This window comes from Bubalus kerabau, chromosome 20 (assembly GCF_029407905.1).
Source record: "Bubalus kerabau isolate K-KA32 ecotype Philippines breed swamp buffalo chromosome 20, PCC_UOA_SB_1v2, whole genome shotgun sequence".
NCBI classification, from domain to species: Eukaryota; Metazoa; Chordata; class Mammalia; order Artiodactyla; family Bovidae; genus Bubalus; species Bubalus kerabau.
The window spans coordinates 56,534,378-56,548,071 of record NC_073643.1 but is presented as its reverse complement, the minus strand read 5'-3'; the positions used below and the strand labels follow the sequence as shown (position 1 = coordinate 56,548,071).

The window sequence follows — 13,694 nt, the reverse complement described above, 5'->3', positions numbered from 1 at the left end:
GAGGATGACATGGTTGGATGTCATCACCGACTCAATGGAAATGAGTTTGAGCAAACCCTGAGAGAGAGTTAAGGACAGGGAAGCCTGGTGTGCTGCAGTCCATGGGGTCTCAAAGAGTTGGACTCGACTTAGCTACTGAACAATAACAGTAGATGGTAAAGAATCAACCTGCAATGCAGGAAGGAGACCTGGGTTCAGTCCCCGGGTCAGGAAGATCCCCTGGAGAATGGAATGGCAATCCATTCCAGTATTCTTATCTCAAGAATCCCATGGACAGCAGAGCCTGGTGGACTACAGTCCATGGGGTCGAAAAGAGTCAGACATGACTGAGTGACTAAGCACTCATAAATAACCCAACTCCCTCATCCATCGGGCAAGAGAACTTGGGGGTAAATGTTTTATGCTGTCTCCCAGAGGTTCTTGGCAGGACTGAGCTCCAATTGCCCATGGGGGTCACTTGCTTGATGGTCTGGCTTCCTTCGCTGTCTGTCTTCCTGCTCCTAGCTGTGTTTCCGGGTCTCACCTTCCAAAAAACACTTGCTCAGATACCCTTGGCTCAGGCTGCTTCTGGGAGCACCCAAAGCACACAGTCAGTAAGAGCTGTAAGACCTTGGACAAGTGGCTTCAACCCTCAGGGCTCAAGTTTCCTCATCTGTGAAATGGGGATAATGTTACCTGAGCCACAGGGCAGGTGTTACAAACAGGAGGCTTGACTGCCGGATGTGGCCTCCAAGTAGGTTTTATCTGGTCTCCAGATAGTTTAGGGCTTCCCAGGTGGTGCTAGTGGTAAAGAACCCGCCTGCCAATGCAGGAGACATAAGAAACACAGGTTCGATCCCTCGGTGGGCAAGATCCCCTGGAGGAGAAAGTGGCAACCCACTCCAGTATTCTTGCCTGGAGAATCGCATGGACAGAGGAATCTGGCAGGCTACAGGACATGGGGTTGTACGGAGTCGGACAAGACTGCAGCGACTTAGCGCAAACAGGTAGTTTTAAAACTTTATTGTGGAGTCTGTGTCATGCATTCCAAAGTATATGATGTTTGTTTAAAGATTCATATAATAAGCATCTACGTACCGACCTTCTAGCTTCGGAAATAAACCAACCACAAGACTGTTGCACCCCTGGATCCTCACTCCCCAGCAACCCCAAGAGGTCACCACTGTGATGAATTTTGTGCATATCATCTCATTCTTAGTCATAGTTTTACTCTCGATGTCAATGACATACTGTTTCATGTCGCATTTTCACAACTTGAGATGCAGGCATGTATGTGCGCTCAGTCATATCTGACTCTTTGTGACCCCTTAGACTGTAACCTGCCAGGATCCTCTGTCTATGGAGATTCTCCAGGCAAGAATACTGGGTTTGATCCCAGCCCAGGGATTGAACCTGCGTCTCTTGAGTCTCCTCCATTGGCAGGCAGATTCTTTACCCCTGTGCCTCCTGGGATTTCTCATCAAAACCCACCTTTCCAACCTCCTGTAAGGAGGGTCAGAAGACCCAACCATGCTGGACCCACATCCCCACATGGTAACAGTTGTCGGCTCTAAGTCATTGGGGATGGACTGGGTAGGTGGTATAGGGATCCGCAAGGACCCCTGGTTCCTGGAGCTCCTGCTGTCCCCTCCCTGGACTCTGCACTCCTTCATTTACCTGCCCGCTATTCCCCATGGACGTCTGGGCTGGTGAATTCTTACCGCAAGAAACGCTGCAATGAGATAGCCCATGGGTGCCCTTTACAGAGAGCCTGGCAAAGGAGCATCAGCTGTTCCTTAATCACAGCCTCTATCAATGACATCCTGGGAGGCAGCCAGAATCAGCATCCTTGTCTTGAGGCTGATGAGGCGACATGATAAGGCCAAGGCCACTCATGTGGACGGCGGTTGGGTCAGGACCCCACACCGCCCTGGGACAGGGGAGGGGGAGAATGCGAGTCCTCTGAACCTCAACCTTGGGGAGAGGGTAGGGGGCCAGGCCGAACCCCTCCCCCAACCCCCGTGCCTCACATGTGCACCAGCTGAGCTCTGCTCCTGCTGCTCCCAGCCCAGGCCCACCTGCCTCTCACACAGCCCTCACTCGGAGACCAGAGGCGGAGGTGAGTGGGGAGACCTGGGACCAGGTCTGGGAATGAGTGGCTCCCACCTCAGCCTCCTGGAGAAGCAGGAAAGGGATGCACCGGAGTTCTGCCTCTCCGAGCAGGTCTGCTGGCCTCGCCGGGCACGGAGGTGGACACTGGGGCCTGTGAATCATCGCCAGCGGATGGAGCTTTGTTTGGCTCGCTGAGTCCCCAGACCAGGGGCCGGCCGGAGAGAGAGGGCTCTTTCCTGAGGGGCTGGACTTTCCCACAGGAACAAAGTGGGGCTTGTTAGCCGGGCATGAATCTTGGCGTGGGGCAGCCCGGGCTGGGCTCAGCGCTGCCAGGCGGAGGCCCGGCGATATCAGGCAAATTCCGCCTTCCCCACAGCTGGGGCTGACAGCAGGAAGCCCCAGGGAGGCTCCTAACAAAGGCAGAAAAATGGGCCACGTTTATTCATTCACTGACCAGCCTGGGCCTGGCTGGCCCACAGGGCCCCGTTTCCATGGCAATGGGCGGCCTTCGGAGCTCCCAGTTGGCTCGTCCGTGACCACTGCCCCCTCTGTTCCCGCACACCCCAGGCACACAGGAACACAGCATCCCGTGGCTCCCCCGGTACGGCCTTGCTCCATGGTGTCTGGGAGAACATGGGCCAAGCCAAACGCAAATCAAGGGCTTGTAAACAGTCAGGAGAGAGCCTGTGTTGTGTTCTGAAGGCTGAACACATGCCAGTCTTGGGTGAGTGGGGTCGAGGTACTGGTGCAGATCCCTGTGCTAGCCAAATACCTACTGTGTGTGGGCCAGGGGTGCGTGCCCTCTCCAGCCTCATTCTAATACAGCAAAAAAGAGAGAGAGAGAGATTTGTTCTATCCTGAGACCTCCCAGAAGATCTGTCATGGACACTGGGTTTTGAAGGATGCGTAGGAGTTTGCCAGGCAGGGAAGGAAAGTGCATTCCAGGCAGAAGGATGAGTTTTGAGGCCTGAAAGTGTGTGGTGTGATAGACAGTAGCTGAAACATTTGTTTTTAACTGGAATGAAGAAGGGATGTAGCTGGAAATGAGGCAAGTGAGGGCTGGAGAGCCATGTGATGTGACTCGGGGTGGCAGGCCCTTTGCTCTGCACTCACTGCCCGGAAGGGGGCCCGTGGACTGCCTCTGAGTTGTGAATTCTGCATATTGGCCTCTTCTCAGACTGGTTTTGGCAGTGGCCTAAAGAAGAAATGCCAATAATGATATCTTACAGCTATTTAAGACAAAAATAGCAAGTGGATAGCAGAGGGGGACTTGCCCAGTGGTTCAGTGGTAAAAATCTGCAAGGCAGGAGACCCAGGAGATGTGGATTTGATCCCTGGGTCGGGAAGATCCCCTGGAGAAGGAAATGGCAACCCACTCCAGAATTGTTGCCTGGAAAATTCCAGGGGCAGAGGAGCCTGGTGGGCTACAGTCCATGGGGGCACAAAGAGTCAGACATGACTGAAGCAATTGAGCACGCACATGTGCGAAGATTGCATAGGAGGGGGTGCCCTCCCGTCTCACACCACAGCAGATACAGCTAAGCCATCACAGCACGCTTTCTGGCCCGGCTTGATCTCAGCTTCAGAATCCTTCTCAAACAGTGATCAGGGAGCCACTGCCAAGCAGAGCTGACACTCAGGAGAACAACTTGGTTGTCCCTAGTCCATCCGTCTGTGTTCTCCAAACAGCTCACTCACATCTGAGACTCGTTTTTTGCCCCATTCATCAGGGCAAGTGTAGCTGTCTTCATTTCACAGATGGGGAGACCACCCTTGTAGCTCAGATGGTAAAGAATCTGCCTGCAATGCAGGAGACTCGTGTTTGATCCCTGGGTCGGTAAGATCCCCTGAAGAAGGGAATGGTAACCCACTCGTTTTCTTGTCTGAAGAAATCCACAATTAAAGGAGCCTGGTGGGACCAGGTCCTTTAAAGGACCCTACAGTCCATGAGGTCGCAAAGAATCAGAAGTGGCTGAACCAATTTCTACACCATTGTAGCACACAGCAACTTAATCACGGAATAGAGGACAAGAATGGAGGGATCTCAGCTCTTACTCCATTCAGGATGTGTTTGGAAGGCCCACTGCGACCAAGGCGGTGGCATTTGAGTAGATTGTTCTTCCCTTTTCCCCCTGGAAGCCCACCGAGTCCTGCTTCCCCTGTTTTAGCCAGGACACGAGTCCGCTGAAGTCATCCAGAGATCTGAAGCATCACTAAATCTGGCCATTCCCTGAAGTGCCCTGCCTCCCGGGCTTCCTGGAGCATGGATGACGCTATGACGGCAGATGTGCTCTGACAGCTGCTGATGGAGAAGCAGGCAGAGTTTGTGCAGCTCTGTGGGCCGGAGGGGGCTGCTCGGGGAAGCTCCCCAGGCTGGTGGCCCAGGCACCTTGAGAGCTACGAGTGCAGCTGAGGGGTGGGTTCATGGCCCCCAGCGACTGCTGATCCCAGGAGCAGGCACATATGACCCAGCCTCCTGACTTTGCTTGTTGATTTAGCTGAACTGAGGAAGCCTCATTCTTGGAGCCAAGCCCCGGCTGGGTGCTCCACTCTCTCCTGTTCTTCTTTGACTCTTATCCACACCTCCACACTCAGTGAGTTGTTGTTCAGTCACTCAGTTGTGTCTGACTCTTTGTGACCCCATGGACTGCTGCACACAGGCCTCACTGTCCTTCACTCTCTCCTAGAGCTTGCTCAAACTCATGTCCATAGAGTTGGTAATGTCATCCAACCATCTCATCCTCTGTCAACCCTCTTCTCCTCCTACCCTCAGTCTTTCCTGGCATCAGAGTCTTTTCCAGTGAGTTGGCTCTTTGCATCAGGTGGCCAAAGTACTAGAGCTTCAGGTTCAGCATCAGTCCAATGAGTATTCAGGGTTGATTTCCTTTAGGATTGACTGGTTTGATCTCCTTGCTGTCCAAGTGACTCTCAAGAGTCTTCTTGCAGCACCACAATTTGAAAGCATCAATTCTTCGGTGCTGAGCCTTCTCTATGGTCCAACTCAGTGAGTACCAACTGACTGCGAACTGCCTGGACCCGTGCCCATCACCTGCTCTCAGGTATCTCTGTCTCACCTGCTGGGACCCACACAGGCACCTTCCCCTTGCTGCCTTCATTCATCTGGATGGGACTGTCTCACTGCCCCATCTTCCAGCCTTGCCTTCTTCCCCATCACCTCTAGGTCAGTACGTCCCCAGACACACCTGCCCTGCTTCTGCCAGTTGGCATGGCCAGGCCCTCAACCTCCTTCTCTACTGGGTACCAGGAGCTCCCCAGACACAATCTCACCCCAGCTTTTCTTGATCTAGCTGTGTCCCAGAAATTGCCACCTTTGCAGTAACGAATACCTGCGTTAGCTGCCAGGTGAAGTGACAAGTGCTTATCAAGCGCTCACTGTCTTCAGGCACTGGTGGGTGACTTTTTCATCCTGTGTCATGCTCAGGGGAGCATGTCTGGCTTGTGAAACTTCATATCAGGAAAAAGAGCAAAGAGGTTTCATTTCGGCTGTCAGTGCTGATTATCTGGTGATGTCGACTTCAGTGCAGTGTGGATGTATGGATGTATGTCTAAGGCAGCTGTGGACTAGGTGGGGAGAAGTTCAGCGGTCAGCTATTCATGTCTCTTTGGGGCACAGGAGTGGCTACCGAAGGTCCATGTGCCACACATTTCATTTCTCTGTTTCTACACCATGGAATGGCATCCGGTCCCATTACTCCATGGCAGATAGATGGAGAAACAATGGAAACAGTGAGAGACTTTATTTTCTTGGGCTCCAAAATCACTGCGGATGGTGACTGCAGCCATGAAATCAAAAGATGCTTGCTCCTTGGAAGAAAAATTAATATGCTAGACAGCATATTAAAGAGCAGAGACATCACTTTGCCAACAAAGGTCCATCTAGTCAAAGCTATGGTTTTTCCAGTAGTCATGTATGGTTGTGAGAGTTGGGCTATAAAGAAAGCTGAGCACCGAAGAATTGATGCTTTTGAACTGTGGTGTTGGAAAAGACTCTTGAGAGTCCCCTTGGACTGCAAGGAAATCAAAACAGTCAGTCCTAAAGGAAATCAGCCCTGAATGTTCATTGGAAAGACTGGTGCTGAAGCTGGAGCTCCAATATTTTGGCCACTTGATGCGAAGAACTGACTCAATGGAAAAGACTCTGATGCTGGGAAAGATTGAAAGCAGGAGAAGGGGATGACAGAGGATGAGATGGTTGGATGGCATCACTGACTCAATGGACCTCAGTTTGAGCAAGCTCTAGGAGTTGGTGATGGACAGGGAAGCCTGATGTGCTGCAGTCCATGGGGTCACAGAGAATCTGACATGACTGAGCAACTGAACTGAACACAATGGAAAACACGGGAGTTTCTGTAAGTCCCTAACTGTGTAAAGCAGGCAACAGAGAAAAGAGACTGATGTCTCCTAGGAAAGGCTGCCTGAGGAAGGGAAGAGGTGAACTTCTGGGGTCACTGCACCCCCTGGGGTCTGAGGTATCATCTGGACCAGATTGGATTTACTCAGATGTAATAAAAAAAATTTAATTCTTCCCTATGCTTTGGTTCCCCTTCTTTAAAACAGTTGATTCTGTCCAACTAGACCTGGAAGATCCTTTCTGACTCCCAGTGTCCCTAAATAATTGCATCTCATAGGTGTAGAGTCTTCCTGGGTGGCTCAGTGGTAAAGAATCCGCCTGCCAATGCAGGAGATGCAAGAGACACGAATTTGATCCCTGGGTCGGGATGATCCCCTGGAGAAGGAAATGGCAACCCACTCCAATATTCTTGCCAGGAGGTCCCATGGACAGAGGAACCTGATGGGCTACAGTCCACGGGGTTGCAAAGAGTAGGACGTGACTGAGCAACTGAACACACAGCAGCATAAGTGTGGAATGCGCTACAGCTCCCAGCCTCCTCTTATATCCACTAGCTCATCTGTACTTCATAAGGAGCCCATGATTCGGCCATTCTAAGGGTGAAAAAGCTGAGGCCCAGAGACCTTCCGTGCTTCTTACCCAAGGTCGGGCCACGTCTGCAGAAGAGTTACCTGAACTCAGTTCTCCTGGCTCTAGTCATTCTCCTTCTGAAAGTATACTTGTACATTTCTAAATACCTGGGACGTGTAGGTTATGTTTGACAGTTCCTCAGGTGATCCTAGCATTCACCTAGGGTTAAGATTATTGCTAAAAGGTTAGTTTTATGATTCGCTTCAGAGGAGGAAGTAGAGGCTCAGAGAAGTTAAGCGACTTGCCCAAAGTCACACAGCCAGAAGAGAGTGAATCCCATGCCAGGCAGGCTGACTGTGTAACTGGGTGTTTATCATGGTCCAGGGACTCTCATATTATCAGTTCGTTTCATGCTCTCAGCAAGTTGGTTCTTTCTTAATGTGGTTTTGTTTATTTTTGGCTGTGCTGGGTCTTCCTTGCTGGACAGTGGAAATTTCTCTAGTTGAGGTGAGAGGGGGCGCCTCTTCCCTGAAGCGTGCACGTTTCTCACTGCGGGGCTTCCCTGGATGTGGAGCCCAGGCTCTAGGGTGCGTGAGCTTCAGCAGCTGTGGTTCCCTGGGCTCTGCAGCACAAGCTCCACAGTTGTGGCAAATGGGCTTAGTTGCCCCACAGCCTGCGGGATCTTCCCAGATCAGGGGTCGAACCTGTGTGTCCTGAATTGGCAGATGGATGCTTTACCACTAAGCCACCAGGGAAGCCCAACAAGTTAATTCTTAAAAAAAAAAAAAAAAAACAACTGAGGAAACTAAATCAGAAAGGTTAAGTAAGCAGCCCAGAGTTGCAGAACTAATAAAAGGCAGTGAATAATGGCTTCTGCCCTGGTTAGATGTGGGTGCACAAGCATGTGCACTGGTCATCACTCATGCATTGGCTCACTTAAGACCTGCCCATTTTACTATGTATCAATTTTACCTTTAAAAGAGCATGAACTCCAGTCATGCTTTGCAGCAGGGAGAGAGAGATTCACAGCTTATTTTGAAGTGCTCAAAAGAAAAATAGGATGGATGAATAGAAGAAGAAATAAATGGATAGATACGCAATAAAGGTGGTGAGTCTGTGGGTGTTCACTGGACAGTTCTTTCAACTTTTCTGCATGTTTGAAAAATTTCATAATAAGATATTATGTGGAGGGGAGGCAGCTAATAACTTGGCATTAGACTGTGAGCTCAGTGAGAACAGGGATCTTTGGCTAGCCTATGACTGCTGAGTGCCCAGCACCTGGAATAGTGGCATGAAGCAGGTTTTCAGTAAAACGGCTGAATGGAATGTGATGATAGACCATCTACCTTGTGTCTGTAAATCTTAAACTAAGCACTTACCTTACAGAGAAGACTTGGTGGTATCTGTGAAGCAGGAGGATAGTGAGGAAGAACATTGGCAGAGTTGGGTGGGTGGGCATGGGTGGAGGGCTCTCCCCAGTTTCTGTGCATGAGCTCAGCTCCCCTTTCCCCTGGGAGAAGCAGTAAGTGCTCCTTGCCCCAGAATCACTTTCCCAGGAGCTGGGCCTTGCACGGGCGCATGCTGCCCTCCTGTGGCCAAGGTGAATATTGCACTAGTGTTGGAAAGGCCTCTGCCCCTTGAGCCCCATTGGGCAGTACTCAGAGGCTCACAGACGCCGGAAAACCAATGCTGAGTCCAGAGGGGCTGCATCTCTGGGCCTGGGGCCACTTGTTAGCGTGCCCTCTATCAGTTAATGGTTCTCCCAGTGGGGGTGTGGATCTGCCACAACCTCACCGCCGTCCTGAGGTTTGGGAGAACTGACTGATATGTGCTGGCGCCCCTGTCTGCTACCACTCGTCCATGGTCTGTCTGATTTGACCATCACACTGACCCTGCCGGGAGGGCGGCATGATGACTCAGAGGGCTCAAAGCCATACAGCCAACTGGGGGCAGGGAAACTGCCTCTAGGAATTCCAGATTATGGCAAGAAGACACCAGCCTTCCCCTGCTGCAATTCAGTGGACTCCAGCTCTGGAAGGGGCAGGGAGTCAGGGTGGTTTGAAAAAGCCCCAGTACTCACATTCACACCTTCACCTATCACCCAGACACCACAGGTGGGCTCTTCACCTGCCCCTCCCGTGTCTTGCTGGACCCAGCTGTGTGACCCTGGGGAAAGTTACTTGACCTCTCTGAGCCCTGCCTCAGAGTGTCAAATGGGAATGATCATGCCTTTACTTTTTAGGATTGTCATATAAACAACTGAGAGAATGTAAGCAAAGCGCACATGCTCAGAAATCCCCCCACTGCATTCGCCCCGTGATTGCAGCTTCCTCACGGGCAGGGATTGTATGTGTTGTATATATACTCTCGCAACCCCAGCATGATTAAAGAGGTCGGTTCTCCGAGAAGAGCCAGGGCAGAGTTAGGAGTGGGATCTCTGCAATCAGATACCTGAGTCCTGGTCCTGGCACTGAGTGACCTCAGCTCCTCCTCTGTAGACTGGGGAGGACTGTAGCTCTATAGGGTGGTGCAGCGAATGGGCTGATGGGAATAAAGCACCTGGTGTAGCACCTGGAGCGTAGGAAATGCCCAGATAAATGCAGGCTTGGTCAGATGGCCTTAACATCAGAGGTGATCGGGGTGTGGCCACAGCTCTGGGGTTTTCAGAAGCCCCGTGATTCTCATGTGCAGCCTCAGAGCAAACCTCCCACTCGCGTGGGCAATGGAAACAGTGCAGCAGCACTCTCATTAGAGGAGAAGCCCTGCGTGGGGCTGAGGATGGAGCAGCCACCGTCAGCGTCAGGGGCGCGGACAGGAGGGACCCGGACAGGGTCTGGTCCCCGCCTGTGGTGGCTAATTTTATGTCGACTTGACTGGATCACCAGGTGCCCTGATGAAGCATTTTTTCTGGGTATACTGGGCCTATTGTGAGGGTGTTTTTGGGTGATATTAGCATTTGGATCAGTGGAGTCAGTCAAGTAGATGGAGATTGCCCTCTGCTGAGGGCTTACATAGAACAGAAGGTGCAGGAAGGAGGGATTTGTCCCTTTTCAGATTCTCACAGCTTGAGCTGGGCATCTCATTTAATCTCATCTTCTCTGGACCTCAGACTGGGGCTGTCCTCATCAGCTCCCTGTTCTCAGGCCATCAGACTCAGACTGAACTACACCATTGGCTTGCCTGGAGCTTTAGCCTGCGGATGACAGATCCTAGGGCTTTCAGCGTCCATAATTATGTGAGCCGATTTCTCATAATAACCACCCCCCGTTCCTTCTCACTCACTTACTTGCTCAGAGATACAGATAGACAGATAGATAGATATCCCAGATTTTATATATATATTTTTTTTTAATATTTATTTTATATATGTATGTATGTATATATATATATATATATATATATATAGGGCAGAAATTGTATGGACCTAACAGAAGCAAACGATATTAACAAGAGGTGGCAAGAATATACAGAATAACTGTACACAAAAGATCTTCATGACCTAGATAACCACGGTGGTGTGATCACTCACTTAGAGCCAGACATTCTGGAATGCAAAGTCAAGTGGGTTTTAGGAAGCATCACTACGAACAAAGCTAGTGGAGGTGATGGAATTCCAGTTAAGCTATTTCAAATCCTAAAAGATGATGCTGTTAAAGTGCTAGACTCAATATGCCAGCAAATTTGGAAAACTCAGCCATAGGACTGGAAAAGGTCAGTTTTCATTCCAATCCCAAAGAAAGGCAATGCCAAAGAATGCTCAAACTACCGCACAATTGCACTCATCTCACACGCCAGCAAAATAGTGCTCAAAATTCTTCAAGCCAGGTTTTAACAATACACGAACCATGAACTTCCAGATGTTGAAGCTGGATTTAGAAAAAGCAGAGGAACCAGAGATCAAATTGCCAATATCCACTGGATCACTGAAAAAGCAAGAGAGTTCCAGAAAAACATCTACTTCTGCTTTATTGACTATGCCAAAGCCTTTGACTATGTCGATCACAAAAAACTGTGGAAAATTCTTCAAGAGATAGGAATGCCAGACCACCTTACCTGCCTCCTGAGAAATCTGTATGCAGGTCAAGAAGCAACAGTTAGAACTGAACATTGAACAACAGACTGGTTCCAAATTGGGAAAGGAGTATGTCAAGGCTGTATATTGTCACCCTGCTTATTTAACTTATATGCAGAGTACATCATGTGAAATGCCAGGCTGGATGAAGCACAAGCTGGAATCAAGATTGCTGGGAGAAACAGCAATAACCTCAGATATGCAGATGACACCACCCTTGTGGCAGAAAGTGAAGAGGAACTTAAAAGCCTCTTGATAAAAATGAAAGAGGAGAGTGAAAAAGTTGGCTTAAAACTCAACATTCAAAAAACTGAGATCATGGCATCCGGTCCCATCACTTCATGGCAAATAGATGGGGAAACAATGGAACAGTGACAGACTTTATTTTGGGGGGCTCCAAAATCATTGCAGATGGTGATTTTAGCCATGAAATCAAAATTCGCTTGCTCCTTGGAAGAAAAGCTATGTCTAATCTAGACAGCATATTAAAAAGCAGAGGCATTACTTTGCCAACAAAGGTCCATCTAGTCAAAGCTGTGGTGTTTCCAGTAGTAATGTATGGATGTGAGAGTTAGACCATAAAGAAAGCTGAGTGCCAACGAATTGATGCTTTTGAACTGTGGTTTTGGAGAAGACTCTTGAGAGTCCCTTGGACAGCAAGGAGATCCAACCTGTCAATCCTAAAGGAAATCAGCCCTGAATATTCATTGGAAGGACTAATGCTGAAGCTGAAACTCCAATACTTTGGCCACCTGATGTGAAGAACTGACTCATTGGAAAAGACCCTGATGCTGGGAAAGATTGAAGGCAGGAGGAGAAGGGGATGACAGAGGATGAGATGGTTGGATGGCATCACCGACTCAATGTACATGAGTTTGAGCAAGCTCTGGAAGTTGGTGATGGACAGGGAAGCCTGGCGTGCTACAGTCCATGGGGTCGCAGAGAGTTGGACACGACTGAGCAACTGAACTGAACTGATACACACACACACACACACACACACACACACACACACATAGATGGTATAACTAGCACCTCCAAGATAAAAGACTTCCAGGGCTGGGTCTCTAGCCTTGGGTAGTGGGATAGTGCATTAGTCAGGATTCTCCAGAGTGGGATTTCTGACCTCATTGTGCCTAGAGGAGGGGACACTCAGAGACAAGTCTCTTCATGTTATGGCTCTCATAACATGCAGTGGGATGAGACCCAGTGCCAGACACTCAACAGCATCCCACAGGCCCCTGAAGACCAGTACTGATGGCTTTGCTTTGAGACACGACTCTCTCTCGCAGGCTCAGAGCGGTCCCTGTCCACAGCGCTAGGTCAGCAACTTGTGTGCTTGCTCTTGACCTCTTCAGCATTTTCTCTCTCTAAGCTGTACTGTGATTCTAGCCTCAGAGGGCCAGCGTCAGGGTCCAGCTATCTGGCACTGCTGTGGTCACCAGCGCCTCCTAGCTTTTCCTGCACTCACCACTGACTGCTGCCCAGCGATGAGCTCCAGAAGGATCTAAGCTTTATCCAGAGCAGAAGCAGAGAAAATGTGGGGGCAGTGTGGGGTTTCATAAGTTGTTCAGCTGGCAAGGAGCCTGGACAAGCACAGCAACTGTTCCTTATGGAAAGGAAACCACTTGCTGGTTTTTACTTAGCTTCTCTGTTGTAGGCTTTCTGAAGGGAAAAGAGGAAAGGCAAGATAAAGTGACGTACAAAGAACTATAATCTAGTGTCTTTGTGAACCACTGCTCTGGGACTATTAGACAGGGATATCTGTGAACCCCCAAGGGTCCAGGACTGCCCTCTGAGGAGGAGTCATCATCTGACAGGCCCCAAAACCTTTTTTGCACATCTGCCTCCCCTTCAGAATGTGAGACATCTTCTCAGGGTGACTTTGATTTCACTTTTCTGAAGCTCAGTTTTCTCACCTATACTGTGGGCAGACTAGGGGACCCATGGTGTCTAGAATCAAGTACACACAGAACCCAGAAGCCGGCAGTGAGGAGGAGTGATCTGTGATGTAGTTGGATCTGAGGTTGGAATCTCAGAAGGAGAGCCATGACAATCAGTTTTCAGCCCCACGGTTCTGCTTTTCAGTCTCAACATCCCGCACTTGCAGGGCCCCAGTGAGGAGGGAAGGGGTCCAGTCCTTAATCCTCAGAAGAGGTTTGGGGGAAGGAGCCTTCTTCCTCCTGCCTTACTGGGCAAGCTGAGCACCTCCCAGCCTCCTGCAGGCTCGCTGCTCTCCAGGGTCCTGACCTGGCTCTGGCGTTGGTTCCCTGCCCTGGAGGCCGGCTCCTCCACCCAGGTTCCTGACAGCGGGGCTCAGGGCTCAGGGCTCAGGGGCAGCTCTGCCACACCACCCTGGAATGCATTCAGAAACCTAATAATCGGCTTTAAACGCAATTTTTAAAACCTTGTTTTACCTTTCCCTGCCAATATTTAAAACTGACTTAGTGAACAAATGTTTTCAACATAGGTCTGGAACTTTTAAACTTTCTATTCTTAGATTGCATTTGTTCACTAAGTCACATATTCTCCTCTCTTATCTGTCTCTTCTCCCTTTCATCTTTCACTCTCTCTCTTTCCCCGTCTTTC

General features: G+C 49.9%; 1 long non-coding RNA gene across 1 annotated transcript in view; it reads left to right on the top strand.

Moving 5' to 3' along the window:
* Positions 1–1,860: 1,860 nt before the first annotated feature.
* The window catches only part of LOC129635161 (uncharacterized), a 31,160-nt gene continuing 19,326 nt past the window's right edge, over positions 1,861–13,694 (top strand). The window contains exon 1 of the long non-coding RNA XR_008706128.1: positions 1,861–2,098. This is a non-coding gene — a long non-coding RNA (uncharacterized LOC129635161). The remainder of the gene's footprint in view (positions 2,099–13,694) is intronic.